General features: G+C 30.2%; 1 pseudogene; it reads left to right on the top strand.

Moving 5' to 3' along the window:
* Positions 1 to 362: 362 nt before the first annotated feature.
* On the top strand, positions 363 to 15442 carry LOC131615036 (putative UDP-glucuronate:xylan alpha-glucuronosyltransferase 4; annotated as a pseudogene).
* The last annotated feature ends 1330 nt before the right edge of the window (positions 15443 to 16772 follow it).

Raw genomic sequence — 16772 nt, 5'->3', positions numbered from 1 at the left:
ATTTAATTAGTTTCGCGATCGATTAGCTTATGTCTATTCATGTTCTTCTACTTATTATGCGAGAAAGAGAAAAAGGAAAGTGTTTTTGGTTTTTTATTATTGTGTCTGACGAGACTTTGGATCTCGCTCCTACGTATCTCCAGGTGCGATGGATAACTCAAGGCTACGTTTTTTGTTGCGGTGACTATCTTATCTTTTCTTGGTGAGTTTCATCGATATTTTCTCTTTCCTTTTGGAATAAACAAAGTTTGGTGGCGACTCTGTTGTATTTCAAGCATGCGATACACTCGGGTATTTTTTGCACCGCGACAACTGTCGACTCTAAGCAGATTTCATTATCTATCTCTAATTTAGAATACAATATGGCATTACTCTCTTCTAGGTTCTCCAACGCCGTTTTCTTTGTCATCGCAGTCACCACTGAAGAAGGTAGTCCGTCCATGGAGGAATGCATCTCCACTAAGACGTTGGCATCACCGCAACCATTGGTATCCTTCGGCATATAGGGATGGAGTTCTCCTGATAACCATTGTCGAGGATGGCTAGATATAGGAGTGGAGGGTAACAATGAGTATGGTGATGGTGATGAAGAAAGTGTGACCCAGGTTAATTTTACTGGGTTCCACGGTGGGTGTCATTGTACTGATAAAAAAGTACGGGTGTGCATGTTACCTCTACTAGGGCAAAGATACTCAGAGGCCTTATTATATATATTATGATGTATGGTGGTTAGTATTTCGTTGGGAAATGTCACTGCCCTCCTAGTCAACAACGAATCGTTAAAGCCTTATTTCTAAGGGAATGCGGGTTAGTTGTTGATCCTAACTTCTTTATGCTCCAAAATTATCTTATCTCATGTTTCCCATGATTGAGGGACAAAGAAGTATTGATGGGTGAGGCAATACCTCCCTGAGGGAGATATGTGATTGTTTTTATTTTTGGGAGACTGTCATACCCCAAATTTGTCCTACCCTATTTATCTGGCCTATAATCCATATACATACATCATTTAGGTCATGGCCCAATTCATGCATTCATATCATGGTTAATGTTCCAAAAAAGGAGATAAGAAAGGAGTTCCTGGCGCAAAGAACTTCTGATTAAATATAAAGATCTGAGGTCTGGTCTTGTAGCATTATTCATCTGAGGGCATTCTTGAATCAGGGTTCCCTCACCTTCAAATCAAAGCATTGGTTAGAAAATCCAAGCTTGTCGTTCATCTGATTATCCTGAATTAGGGTTTCTTGACCAAAGTCAACACAATTGACTTTTTGGTCAACACATTGATCAAGAGCTGATCTTATGAAGGGATATGGTATGATGACTATGTGGAAGTGTTCAGTTGATCACCATTGGTCAGAAACAGATTAATCAGGAATTTCATTAAGATCGGAGAAAAAATCAGAACAGTTGACTTTTGGGTAAAAATCAGGTCAATCACTCAAAAATTGACTTTTGATGGAAAATCGGTCAAGAAAAGTCAAAGAATGAATAAAATCAGGAGTTTGACAAAAGTTGCCAAAAATAGAAAAAAAATAAAAAAAAGGAAGTTTTATACTTAGAATTTTTATTTTATTCTTAAAAGCTTGATGAGCAGTCCACTTCACCATTAGTTTACACGTGGCAAATGACATTTTTTGGAGATATTTCCAACATCAAAGTTGTTTCTCTCATGGAGGAGAACAACTTTGTAGTTGGACACTTTTTCATTTGAAGCTTAGATAAAAAGATACAAAGGTTTGAAGTTTTAAGAAATTCATTTGGTTCAAGTCATGACGCAGGCCAAAATCCAGGCCACGCGTAAGCATTGTGTCAAACACATGGCGTGCAACATTTGAAGACAATTTCAGGACAATTCAAGAAACCTACAAATGCAAGCTTGGTATGTATCTACTCTTTTCCATGCCCTCTATCCATTGAAAGAAGAATCAAGCAAATTGGGTGTGTATTGAATCATTTATGAAGCCTCAAGGTCATGCCCTCATCAAGTCACCACTGCATGGCAAGGTGGGCCAGGTTCCTAAGGCATACGCGTGCATTTTGCCAAACACGTGGTGTGCCATTTTGAATGCCAATTTTAAAGCCCTACAGACCTCTAATAGGATCAAGCTAGGTATCAAAACACTTTTTGCCATGTCCTCTATCCAACAAGCTAATGACCATTGATTTTAGTGGTGTGATTAATGAGATATAAGGCTCCAAAGTCGCTCCCTGACCAAGTCTTGTTCCTGCCAAAATATGTGGGTCAAAACCAAGCCACACGCGCGCACATAGGATCCATTGGGGCACCATACTTTCCAAGCCATTTTTGAAAGAGATAAATACATCATCTTACAATCACTCCAACACCATTCTTGATGTGATCCATATCCTCTTTGCAATAGTGTCAATCTCATGCTATTTAACCATGTATGGAAAAAGATACGTAGACATGAAGTTGGTACTTCAAGTATGTCATATTGCCATTCCAAGCCATGCACAAAACTGTTACATGAAAAGCAAAGAAAATCCTGCCATAAATGAGTATACTTGTTCACTAAGTGTTGGGAAAGTTCTGCTACTCTTGCACCACACCATAAGCTCACCATACACACTCATGCATACACACTATAAAAGATAAAAGCCTTCACAATTTGGACACCACGAACCACATTCTCTTCCTCTTTTCGATTTTCACACTCACTCTCTTTTTCTCTCTTCACTCTTTCTATCCAAAGAGTTTGTTACATATTATAACAAACTCCTCCACCACTTCAACAAATCATCTCTAACGAATCAATTCCATAACTGTTTTCATTCACCACCACCTTCATCTCCATCACTCTTTCTCACCAAGCCTCATCCACATCATCTCACTCTCTATATACAAAGATTCGAGCAAGCACAACAATCCTCATGGCTTCCTGAATTTGGTTACACTATCATCAAGTTCTCAGGATCAAGGCACTCCTCAAGTCAGTAGCACACAAGCTTGGAGATTTCTCGTTTCTTTGTTCAAATATCATCAATAGGTAAGTTCGTGAATCTCCCTTGGCATTATAGCAATAACACGTAGGACATGTGCATCTGAGAGTGTATAATCTTGCTTCTTATTTATGCTTAAATTTGGTTAATCTGAGCTTGAATCCATGTGCTTGAAACGTGTATGATAATCGGATTAAAGCATAGATCTAGGATCTATGAGTGTACAGGAGGTGTATGAGTTGTTTATATGTGTTATGGAGGAAGTTCGTAGAGTTAGGGTTTACAAGAATGATTCGGTTTGGAACTTTAAGAGGACGTTAGTGATTTTGGACACCGGATCTGGACTCAGTGCGAAATTTCGCGTCAGGCAGTGGTGGAGTCTTGTTTTTATGGGAAGTTTGGGCCATGACCACAGCGGAGGCTCGCCGGAGAAGACGACCGGAATGGAATATCCGGCGTCTGAATTTTGACTTTCCTTTCTCTCTGACCAGGACGTGGCACGTTGCTAATGGATGAGCCTCCTTTTTTTCTTGGCATTTTTGTCTTACTCAAATGATTGAATGGTGACGTGGCTAGACGTGATTAGCTGGGCTTTATTTTCGTCTTCTTCTAACTTAAGTCTCATCTGAACCAATTGATGCAGTGTCTACATGTTAATTGAATGCCACATTTTAATTCAACCATAGTCTAAAATAATATTAACATACTGAGTAAATAAATGAGTGAAATAAAATGGAAATAAGTGAGGGCGTTGGGCCTCACATGCATTGGGCTCTGTCACTTTCTGGAATTACGCCCCCTTGTTGCTAACACACCTACAACCTTGTGAACATGGGCCCGAGCGCTACTGCTCTTACCACCCCCCTGTTTGGGTCCAGTTTGCTTTATAACATGATTTTAGTTAATTTTAAAATTACTGATACACCCCCCCTGATGTCTAGATTTTAGATTTTTATTTTAATTTTGTTTCCTTTAACTTTTACTTCACAAATCCAATTTTAACTCAAATAAAAGTACATAAAAATTCTTCATAGATAGCTTAGGTTGATTAAATAATTGTCATAATTTTTGTTAATTTTTCTAATTGTTTTAATCCTTTTAATAAACCTTTTTCTTTACAATATGTTTGAATTTCTTTGTTTTTAATACTTCCTTGTAAATAATTCTTTAATGGACTTAGGAATTAATTTTAGTCTCGATTTTTTCCCATAGATTTAATTGATGTATGTGTGTTTGTGAATACCATTTATCTGTTATAGTTCTCGATTTTATTTGTCGTATATTGATTTCCCTTTACCTATTCCATGTATAGTTTTTTCCTTTAATAAAGTGTATAGTTCTTTTATTATTTTGATTCCCTTGTATAGACAACTTAGATTAGAATTTAGAATTAGTTCCCTATTTCATTATTTTTCCTTTCGACTTTTAAAACACTTAATAAATAAAAGACGCGAATCACACGTTACTAATAGTGAGAGAGAAACGAGTGGGATTTATTCCCTAATCTGTTTCTTAATCACTTAGTGGGAGAAAAATGAGTGGGATTCATTCCCTAATCTGTTTCTCGATCACTACTTAGTGAGAGAGAAATGAGTGGGATTCATTCCCTAATCTGTTTTTCAATCACTATATAATGGAAGAGAGATGAGTGGGATTCATTCCCTAATATGTTTCTCGACCGTTATATACCTTTTATGTGATTCAACTCGCAAACAAATTCCCTTTAAAAAAACATCCAACCAAAAACACTTAAAACACCTAACAATGGTTCAAATTCAAAACAAAGTAGTGGAAGTGGTGAGTGGCTGGTATTGGGAACTGTTCATCACTCATCTACGCTAAAAGACACAAACCAATCATTTCTTTTCTTTTGCCTCGTTGGCACCTAAGGTCACTGTTATTTCCGCTCGATCGCGTCGTAGGTCGTCCCTTATGCAAGAGCGCGAACGTTAACTCCGCCCAACTAAAAAACACAAAAACAAACAGAAATATGTGAGCCGAGCTACGGTAACTTTGATTCCTGAAAAGGATACGTAGTCAGCGGGGTAGGGCCCGTACGAGTACAGTTCTTTCTTTTCCCTACATTTTGCATTCATTCGCATATAGACATAGACATAGTACACACCCTTTAGATAGAAACAAACATAGGTGGATATCATCGAGTACGATGGGCGTGAGGGGTGCTAATACCTTCCCCTCGCGTAACCGACTCCCGTACCTAGATTCTCTGGTTGCAAGACCATGTTCCTTCCTTTGCTAGGTTTTATGATATTCCTTCCTTTATGGGATAAATATATTGGTGGCGACTCTGTTCTTTTTTTCGCGAGCGTGCGACATAGACGGCTCAAGGTCAACGCCTTATCCAGGTCATTTACAAATATAACACTACACTTATTGAAGATAAAACAAATTTATCTCACCATCGATGTTTTTTGTCAAGGCTCTAATGTTCCAATAAAACCACTCCATCTTGAGTTTTGTAGATGCAACTTTTTGGTTAGTCTTTGAAGAAACAAACTTGAAGGGTAGATACCTTTCACTAGTTTCCAATAGATCAATTTCATCATCTTCTCTCTTAACCATGTTTGCTTGAGATTCTCTTGGAAAGGGCATATCATTTTTGGGTGACCCAATCAGAAATTGTTATTTCTATCCTACTAAAATTGAAATTTAATTGCATTCACAAATTCCAACCCCAGACACATCATTTTGTAGTATGTGCATTACTCTAGAACATTGTTGTAATCAAGTTCTAAAAATAATGCAAATTGTTTCTTACAAGTAGAACCTTGTGTCTTAAGGCTTGTGTTAGGTTCATTTCCTCTAAAATTCTGATAAAGTGTCCAAAAATGGTCAAACATAGGATTTAAAGTTAATAATTAATATAAAAATATATGACATTTATTTATGGGTTAAATATGTTTTGGTCCTCATAAATATTTCAAATTTTGTTATTAGTCCTTCAAAATATATATGTGTTAAAGAATGGTCATCCTAAATTTTTAATTTTAACTTTTAGTCTCTCCTACAACTTAGCAATGATTTTTACAATTTAGCGACATAATTAACGATGATTTTTTAGTTAGCGATAATTTTGGCAGGTGGGACTTAAAATTAAAATTAAATTTTTTAGAAGAATTATTCTTTGAATAAAAAATATTTTGAACGATTTAAAACAAAATTTGAGATATTTAAGAGGACAAAAACATATTTAAACTTATATTTATTGATATATGACAATTATTTCTCATTAATTAATATATTAGGCGAAGTTGTCTTCGATAAATAAATAAAAAGTCGAGAAATTTTTTTTATCTTTGATAAATACATTAAAAAATGACAAATATTTGAATCACAAAATCAAATTCACTTCAAATTTATAAAAGATAATGTAGTAATTTGATGCACCCATTTAAAATAAAATCATAATCATTTTATTCTATATATATATATATATATATATATATATATATATATATATATATATATATATATATATATATATATATATATATATATATATATATAAAATAGCTTTTCTATAAAAAAATATCTTTACTATTTATATTATTTCATTTCAATTTTAAATTATGAATATTTAATTAATTAAATATATTATTCATTTCTTTTTATGCAAAAACTTTACATAAAAATAATATATATAACAAATCCTTGTGACAATATGACGTGATTTACGTATATGACCATGTCGCTAATTTTATGCTCTGACGTGATTTTCCATGTCGTGTCATGGAATTCACGTCGTTATAGACGTGATTTTTTTTTATAGTGATACATATATTTTCTTAGTTAGACATAAGTGGAGGTGAAAAGTAAACAAAAAACTAAAAAAACAAAAAATAATAATTTGAATTGTTGAAGCATATAAACTTAAAATTTATTGAATTTGCCCAAGAAAAAACTATCATTTATTTTTTGAGTTTTAATCAATAAAAACTAGTATAAACAAGTATAATTTATTAAAAGAGATTCTCAAACTAATCACATGTGAGTATTTTACTATACTGCATAAATAAGGTATAGGCTCTATTCGGCAAACTCTATTTTTAGCTTAATTTATAAGCTCGTATAATAATAAAAGATATGTTTGGTAATAGTCTTCTTATTGTGAGTTTATAACTTATTTTATTAACTTATAGTTTATTTTTCAGATGTTATTTTAAATAGTATTTTAGCTTATAGTTTATCAATTTTTCTTCTATTAATACCCTCATAAATTTTAATTATTTTTAATATATATTTAATTATTAATTGAGAAATATCTTTTTATGTTATTTTATATTTATCAGCTAGATAAATCGCTAATTTTACCAAATACTTTAATTACCTTATCAACTATCAGTCATCAATCATCAACTGTAAATTATAAACCATCAGCCATAAGTTATAAACTAACTTATCACCCAACCACTAATTTTATGAGAGTCATAATTATAAAACATTTAACATTTTTAAATTAATGATTGTTAGTTAATTTATTATTGTGTTGTTGTGTTGTAATTAGCTGTCAATATAATTTGCATAATGTTGACAGGGTGTGTTTGTTTAGATACAAAGCTATTCACCGATTTTTTCAATATTATCAATATATATGTTATTAATATTATTCATAGAAAAAAATTGAATAAGTTGGATATAATACATTTTAATATTTTAATATTACTTATAATTTTCTCTTTCTTTTATAGCAAATTAGCAATCATCAATTAAATATGTTCTGATCTCTTTAACTAGAAAAAATCATCAATTTAAATATATTATGATCTTTTTAACCAAAAAAATTAAGATATGAAATCTTCATCAAAATGTTATGTACCATTTTAACATATATGAGCATGTGACTACTGAATTTTTTAACTTGATTGGATTCTATATATTGAGAATGTATATCAATATAGGATATCTCTCAGATGACCACTTAAAATATCATTCGTAAATTGTGAAAGTGTAACCCATTTAAGTTCTAAACACAAAAATTGAAAGAAAAAGATGTCTTCTAAGTTCTCTTCTAATTCTCTTTCTCATTCAATTTCCAAACAAAGACGTTTTTATGTTTTTATGGAGGAAAAAGGAATTAGAGATAGGTTGAGATTACGAGTGAATTTAGTGGTGGCTAATTTAGTTGTGGAAACTAAGTGGCTAGAAAAGTTGGAGAGTGATAATGGAAATATCTATGTTGTGTTTATTGGATCTTGTGGTTCTATGGTTGAGATTTTCAGATGTGACGATTTATTGATGCATCAAAATGATTAATGGGTTTACAAGTCTGATTTGAAGAGACTTAAACATAAAAACTTTTATGCCGGTTGGATCATGTGAAATTTTCTTAGGTTACGCAGAAACAAGTATATATTATTTTGAGTTTGAATTTTTTTTCATAGAGATGTGTTTTGTTTACTATTTCCCCCACATATTCGCCTACAATTTTTATTTCATAATTTAGTAGTATGTAATTGGTTGCATTAAAAAGTTAATTGTAGAAAATTGATTTTGCACTTTAGTTTGATATAGGGTTAATACCACTTTCATCCGTGTAATATATGCGAAATTCGCTTTATCCTTTGGTAATATTTTTTTTTTAGTTTTCCTCTGTAATTTTTTTTGTTTGGATTACCCCCCTAAGCGTGTAAATTTTACACCAAATTTGGAAGGAAAATCAAACAAAAAAAATATTACTTAAACTTTACACTTAGGGGGCAAAAGACATAGTATTTTTATATTTTAAGGGGTGTTTGAAAAAAAAAATATAGGGGAGAAAAGTGAATTTCGCCTATATTACAGGAGTTTTTGTATATTTAACCCTTATATATATTTTGATAAATTTTAATTATATTTGACAAAAGAATATTTAAAAAGTGTTTTTATTTAAATTTTCAATCAAATTCGTTTAAATTTTTACAACATTTTAAGTTTTACTTATATTTTGTTACCAATCATCCAAACTCAATTATAAACAAAACTACATTAACATGTTAATTAGGCTCTGTTTCACAAGTCATATTTTGAGTTTATAAATTTGTATGATAAAAAAAGATTTGTTTGGTAACAATTTTTTCATCCCGAGTTTATAGCCTATTTTACTAGCTTATAGCTTATTTTTCAGATGCTATTTTAAATAGCGTTTTAGCTTATCATTTTTCTTTTATTAATACCCTTATAAATTTTAATTATTTTAAATGTGTTATGAATAATTGGATGATTGTCTCCCAATAATTTTATTCATTATTTATAGCAATTTGAATTTATTACATTGTCTCTATGTTGTCTTATAAATAGGACCAATCTCATGATAGAAAAATACACAGATAAAATAATGCAGAATAATTATATCTCTCTCTTTTTATCTTATTTCTATTTATTTCATAACTCGTTATCAGCACGAAACTCTACCAAACTTTAAAAATACAAAAATTGAAGAACTAACTAAGAGAGGTAATATTAGTTCATTATTTTATTTTATTTTTCATTACCCGTGTTCAATTTTGATACTATAATTTATTAAATTATCAATAAATCCTTAAAGGATTACAAAACAATGTCTTTCGTATATAGTTTCTAAAGAACTAAATAAATATCCATGAAGGATAATAATAAGTTTATTATATAGTTCCTCAATAACTTATCAAATATTTCGGAAAGATAATAATGAATTTATTATATAGTTCGTGAAGAACTTATCAAATATTCTTGAATAATAATATTAATTGTTATATAGTTCATGGAGAACTTATCAAGCATCCTTGAAAGATTGCAATCATTTTTATTTTTATTAACAAAAGATTTGTGATTAAATTCCTGAAAAACTAAAATAAATAAATAAATAAATAATTAAATTGTGATTGAGTTCATGAAAAATTAAAAAAAACTCTTAAATTCCTTTAATGGTGTCATAGTATAATTCTCATTAAGTCATTAAATTTGAATATGATTTATACATAATAATGAAGTTTATATATTGATATAATTAATAGGTTTTTTTTATTTGATTAGAACATGTCTAATATCATATGATTGAAATTGATTCAATTTTAATTTTGATTTGCTTTGGTTGATTCATTCTTAATTCATTTGTCAAAACAAAAATAACGATGATCATGAAACATCCCGAAGGATAGCAAAAGAATATTTATATATATTCCTGAAGAACTTCTCAAGCATCTCTGAAGGATAGCAAAATAAAAGTATATAGTTCTGGAAGAACTTATAAAACATCTCTGAAGGATAATATTAACAATCCCAGAAGGATTGCATCTATACTATTAACGAATCTCAGAAGGATTGCATCTATAAATATTAATGAATTCCAGAAGAATTGTCTCAATTATGTTAAAAACTAGTAAAATGATTGCATCAATAATAATATTGAATACCCTAGAAGGATTTCGATCTAAAAATTTGTAATACGCGCATAAAATAATTGTCATTCTAGAAGAATGACACAAATAATTTTAACACAAATAATTTTAATATGGTTATATTTTTTAGAATATTGTTTATAACAAATAATTTTAAACTATCCATGGTTATATTTTTTAGAATATTGTTTATAACAAATAATTTTAAACTATTCCAAAAAAGATGGTTATATTTTTTAGATCATTGTTTATAACAAATAGTTTTAACGCATCCCAAAAAGATAGTTATATTTTTTTATAGATCATCATTAATAAATTAATAATTTTTTAACGCATCCCAGAAAGGTGATTATATTTATTTTAAATTATTGTTTATAAATATTTGTATTATTCTAAAAAAAAAAATCTCTAACATTTGACTGTGTTAGAATCTTCTTCAAATTGTTAGAATATAATTTGTTATATGTTTGAGAGTACGAATCTATATATTTCACTAAATGATTGACTATATAATTTTTTTTTATTGTCTTTGATGATTCAACCATTGTCTATGTGTTTAGTGTTAAAATATTTTACTAGAAGAAATTTTGTTATGTATAATATATCACTTAATATATTTATGTATCAGTTCGTCAATGTTATATATTTTATTACTGCTATTAAATTTATAAATTAAGAATTTTTTTTCCAAATATTAAAGTGTGTTTGATATTTTAAGATAGTTTATATATTACTTAATTAATGTCATTTGGTGCAACAATTTTAACGATATTATGTTATTTATTTATTTATATTATATAATAATAACTTATAGGAAAGAATAAGATCTTACGATATTAACTTATTCTATTGTTTACTATCACACTTAATTAGTAATAATATGGTTTCTATATTTATTTGAAATTTATTTGATTTATCTGATAAAATAAAATGAGAAAAGCTAACATGTGCCCCAAGAGCACAAGTTAATGAAATATTTATAGAATTTTTTTCTTAAAACGCGTGCATTTAGTGTATCGAAACTTTAAATATAACTTTATTGCATTTATTTATATTTATTTTTTTCTATTTATAGAATCTTTAACATGTGCCCTTAGGGCACATGTTAGCATGACCCAAATAAAATTTAATTGAAAAAAGTTCTTTTGACTAAATGTGCGTGTTCTAAATAATATTGGTAGAAAATAAATTTAAAATTAATTTACAAAAATCAAATTAAAATATGTACGTTCATGAAGATTTATGAATTAAAAAAATGTCTTTTTATGTCATTTTATATTTATCAGCTAGTTAAGCACTAATTTTACCAAACACTTTAATTAGTTTATCAGCTATCAGTCATCAGCTATAAGCTATAAGCTATCAGCCATCAGCCATAAACTATAAGCTAATTTATCATCTAATTGCTAACTTTACCAAATAGAGCCATATTAAAGAAGACATTTAACTATGATTATTATTATTTTCTTATAAAATTAGATTTATTAAAATATCCATATCAATTATTATGTTTTTCAATGTATTGAGAAATTAATGAATGGATAATTTTGATAAAATATTAAGTGTATGGATAAATGAGTTGGCTTTGTCCATAAGATTTAGTTAGATAGAGAAATGTTGATATGACTAGGGTGAACACCTTATCTCAAATTCGAATTTGAGATCTTATATATATATATATATATATATATATATATATATATATATATATATATATATAAAATTAAGATCAATATAGTTGAGATTAAGTTAACAATTTTATAATTATGTGTGCTTTATTATTGCAAATAAAGAGATATAGAGGAGTTTGTTGCAATCACAAGGACACAATAAGATTATTGTGTAAGTTCTAAAGCTAGTTTATGCAAATGTTATTCATTCTAAGAGTATGTTTGTAGTGTAATAGCCATTGCACAAAGCACATCTTTACGTGGTAAAAGTATTTTTAACCCAGTGGCGAAGCCAGGACAACAAGTTTGAGATTTCGGGATGGCTTTCAAAATAAACAAAAATTATAAAAATAATATGTAAGTATATAAATTATAGAAAATTTCTTAACCAACCTCCTAATTTTCTTGGTCACCTCTGCCGAATTTACAAAAATACCCCTTGTTTCGGAAGTTCATTTCCGAAAACGTACTTTTATTGGAAAAAAAGGTGTTTTCGGAAATGAATTTCCGAAAAGGTGAATATTTTAATGAAAAATATTGATTTCGGAGATGCATCTCCGAAATAAGGTTAATTTTTAGAAAATTGGTGAATTCGGAAGTTCATCTCCGAATTCACCCCCTTGAGGAATTCGGAAATGCACTTCCGAAATAAGGTCTGGACAGAAGAAAAATAACAAACAAGAACGATTCGCTTTATTTAATCGGATGAAGACGATGGAGGAGACGCTGCAACAGGTTAGAAAGTCCTGATCCTCTAGAAATCCATACCACATTGTAACTTACCAACATAATATACAACAACAAAAAACTTATGAGCAAACTATACTTACATCATAGTGGTGTAGATCCTTATCAGCCACTCGCAACTGAAAATGATTAGCACGAACTTGAATTTTCCTTCCCAATTGACCGTAACCAGATCGGTTAGGGAACCTAACCGCCTTCTGAGACGACGGAGCCGACTCTAGAGTAGCCTTCTGTTTAACTTCGGCAGTCAGGCTCTCGATGGAAATCAGAGCCGAACTCAAGGAAGCAACCGGCGCTGCGACAGATGGAACAAACGGCGCTGAAACAGGTGGACGAACAACCGGAGCTGCAACAATAGATGGAGGAGAGGTAACCGGGGCCGGAGCATATGACGGAGGAGGTGGATGTCCGGAGGAAGAAGAACCAGAGGTACGTCCACCGCGAGAGCCACGGCCACCACCACCACGGCCTGATCCCGCAGCATTGACGGATGATTGTTGAGAATGTGTAGGAGATGGTTGACTCCGGCGACTTTCAGGATGATTTCCTCCACCGCGGCGAGACATTGTGATGAAAGCAGTAACAAGAGATAGAAAACGTTAAAGCAAAGAAGAAGACTTAGGATCAAAAATGATTTGGGATATTTTGAAAGAAAAATGGGTGAGAAGCTTTTAAATAGGAAAGTGTTTAGAAGTTAACCGTCTAAGTAATAAAATGGAATTAGCGTGTGACTGTGGAGCTTCCCAATTTTTGTTACGTATTAGGACAAAGATCGTTTGAGTTCTTAATTAACGATAAGAATGACTTCTGTAATGGTGAATATTTACTATCATTTATTTGATATATTTATCATTTTTTCCAAAATCCACTTTATTACTACTATTGCATTATTTTGGAATACAAAAAATTAAATAGTAGATATAAATATATAGAGTACTATATTTTTAAAAAGAAACGGCGCTGCAACTGGTGGACGAACAACCGGAGCTGCAACATATGTAGGAGTAGGAGGATCGAAATTGATTTTGGATGTGATTGGAAGAAAAATGGGTGAGAGAGCAGGCTTTTAAGTAGGAAAGTGTTACCACATTTCTTAGAAGGTAACTGTCTGAGAGTGGTGGGGGAGAAAGAAAAGGCACTTCGAAATTTCAAATCAGGTTGATTACAATTTTTGTCCTGTAATGGTTTTCTTACCTGATTGTAAAAAATAAATGAATTTTGATGCATTTCGGAAATGCATTTGCGAAAACACCAATTTTTTGGTGTTTTCGGAGATGCATTTCCGAAATCTAAAAAAATCTAAAAAAAAATAACTTCGGAGATGAATCTCCGAAACAGGGGTAAGTTGGGAATTTCGCTGGGGGTGACCCCCATAGGGAGGTGGGTAAAGAAAAAATTTAAATTATATTATGTGTAAAATATTTACATTATAATAATTATCAACAAAATATACCATGATTACATATGGTTTAATATGTTTTTTTTCCTTATGTTAACTTTGAGATTTAATTTGATTCTTTAATTTACAAAAAAATTTATGTTAATTTCTTAACTCTTTAAAATAGTATTTTTTCCGTCTAACTAACGACGAATTTAACTAATGTTTTCTAAATTTTACCATTTCTAATTAAATAAAAATAACTAATTTTTACATTTATTTAAGTTAATAAAACACAATAAACGCAAAGGTTAATTGATGGACAGCTAGCTAAGTTTAGGGTACGTAAGTCGTCATAGCTAAAAAGGAGTAATGCATTAATTTACTTATAGTATGTCTTAATATCTAAAAACTATCATTTTTTAATTTCATTCATACCAAATGATCTAGGCAGTAAATTATAATTTTGAAAAAACAATGGGCGGTCATGACCTTCCTTTGTCCCCTGCTGCTCTGCCACTGTTTGAACCTATAAATCTTGTCCTTCTAGCCGATGATTCAATTGGTCCTGAATCCCTTAGAGGTTTAAAAGTCGTGGGTTGGAAAATCACATGTATTCAACGTATCAGAAGTCCATTTGCCAAAATACATGATTATAATAGATGGAACTATAGTAAGCTATGTATATGGCAACTCACCATGCATGACAAAATAATTTTTATAGATTCTGATTTATTAGTATTGAAGAACATTGATGATTTATTTGCTTACCCTCAAATATCAGATGCACTTAATAACAAAGTAATATTCAACTTTGGTTTGATAGTAATCGAGCCATCTCAATGCATGTTTGAGAACATGATGAATAAAACTTCTAAGGTGAAACCATATTAGGAGGTGCTTAAGATTTCTTGAATGAAGTATTTACAGGGTGGTATAGATTACCATCAAAATTAAACTACATGAAATTATTTAATAAAATAGGTGATTATAAATATGAGATACTAGAAGATGTATATGCTATACATTATTTGTGGTTGAAACCTTGAATGTGTTATATAGATTATGATTGTAATTGAGATTTGGAAGATCATCATGAATTTGCTAGTGACTCAGCTAATGAAGTTTGGTGGCAACTTTATGATACTATGCCAACACATTTGCAATCATATTGTGTAATGACAAAAAAATCAAATGAAATTTTGTGGCTAATAAAGAGAAAAAAAAAAACAAGAAATGCTAGTTTGCCTAATGGACATTGAAGGATCAAGGTTAATGATGTTAGAAAGATGATATATTTAAATTAGAATAAGGTGATGTATAAGTATAAGTATTTTATATACATTTATGTCAAATTATTATTTTTTGGCATTAGTTGGTTTATTTTTTTGGCATTAGTTGGTTTATAAATTACCATATAGTTTACTAAACATAAAATAAACAAATATAAGGTGTGTTGGGAAACATGGAAGAAGTCACAAAATGAGGCCAAATAAACAAAAATACAATTCACAAATTTATTATGGTTTGACATTTAATACCTATAATTTTTACAAGAAAAAAATTGTAAACTTTCGTATACAATTGTAGTTTTCATAAGTAGAAAGTTGCATGTAGTACCTTTTGCAAGTTAATGAAGAATGGTTGTGTGTTCAGAAGAGTTGAAGGGGGAGTTTGTATAGTGAGAGATTTGTTTTTGTCTATAGAGTTTTTGTAGTATTTTGTGGAAGAAAGATAAGTGAATCAAGGATGATCTATACAGGTGGAGAGAGGTGGGTTTGGGGGGGAGTAGCCATGCAAAGTTGTTGGTTTTGGTTGCGTAGTGAGCTTATTGCAATTTCGTGTGGCCCCTTGTATGTGGGTTCATGTTTGCTGTTGATTTTCTTTCTGTGTGTCCTTTTTTTTATAGCTGGCATGGTGATGATCATAACATACCGCATGTATGATATATGAATATGGTGATGGCATGATGATACATGAAGATTTTTTATTTTATCAAACATGTATTATAATTTGTAAACTAGTAAACTACCCGTGCTGCCGCACGGTACATTTATTTGATATTATATATATAGTTTGTTTAGATATTTAGAATATTGAATGATAAGTATAATTATATAAAAAATTAGATATTCATGAGTTTGTATAGGTTAAAATAATTTTGTATAGTTAATTTGTATTCAAATGCATATTGAAAGCAATTTTTATCAAAAAAAAAAATTTGTGTGAATTTAACTAATCCGTTACAAATAAGAATTGTTAATTAAAATAAAATGGTTATTTAATTGATAGTGCCCCGTGAGAAAAATAGAAAATTTTGACATTTGAAAATAAGAATTTTGTGTCTCAAATAAGTATAATGTCAACTAAAACAAAATATGTATTTTGTTCATAGTGATCCGTGAGAAAAGTAGAAATTTTGACATGTGAAAATAATTTTTTTAATAATTATGAATAATTTTGACATTTGAAAATAATTTTTTTAATAATTATGTTAATTCAATTTATTAAAATTGTGAGCGAAAAAATAATTTGTATAAAAAATTAATGATATTCATGAGTTTGTATAGGTTAAAATAATTTTGTATAGTAAATTTGTATTCAAATGCATATTGAAAGCAATATTTATCAAAAAAA

The sequence above is a fragment of the Vicia villosa genome, linkage group LG6, assembly GCF_029867415.1.
Source record: "Vicia villosa cultivar HV-30 ecotype Madison, WI linkage group LG6, Vvil1.0, whole genome shotgun sequence".
NCBI classification, from domain to species: Eukaryota; Viridiplantae; Streptophyta; class Magnoliopsida; order Fabales; family Fabaceae; genus Vicia; species Vicia villosa.
Note: the sequence above shows the minus strand (reverse complement) of the source record. Positions and strands in the feature narration are given on the sequence as shown.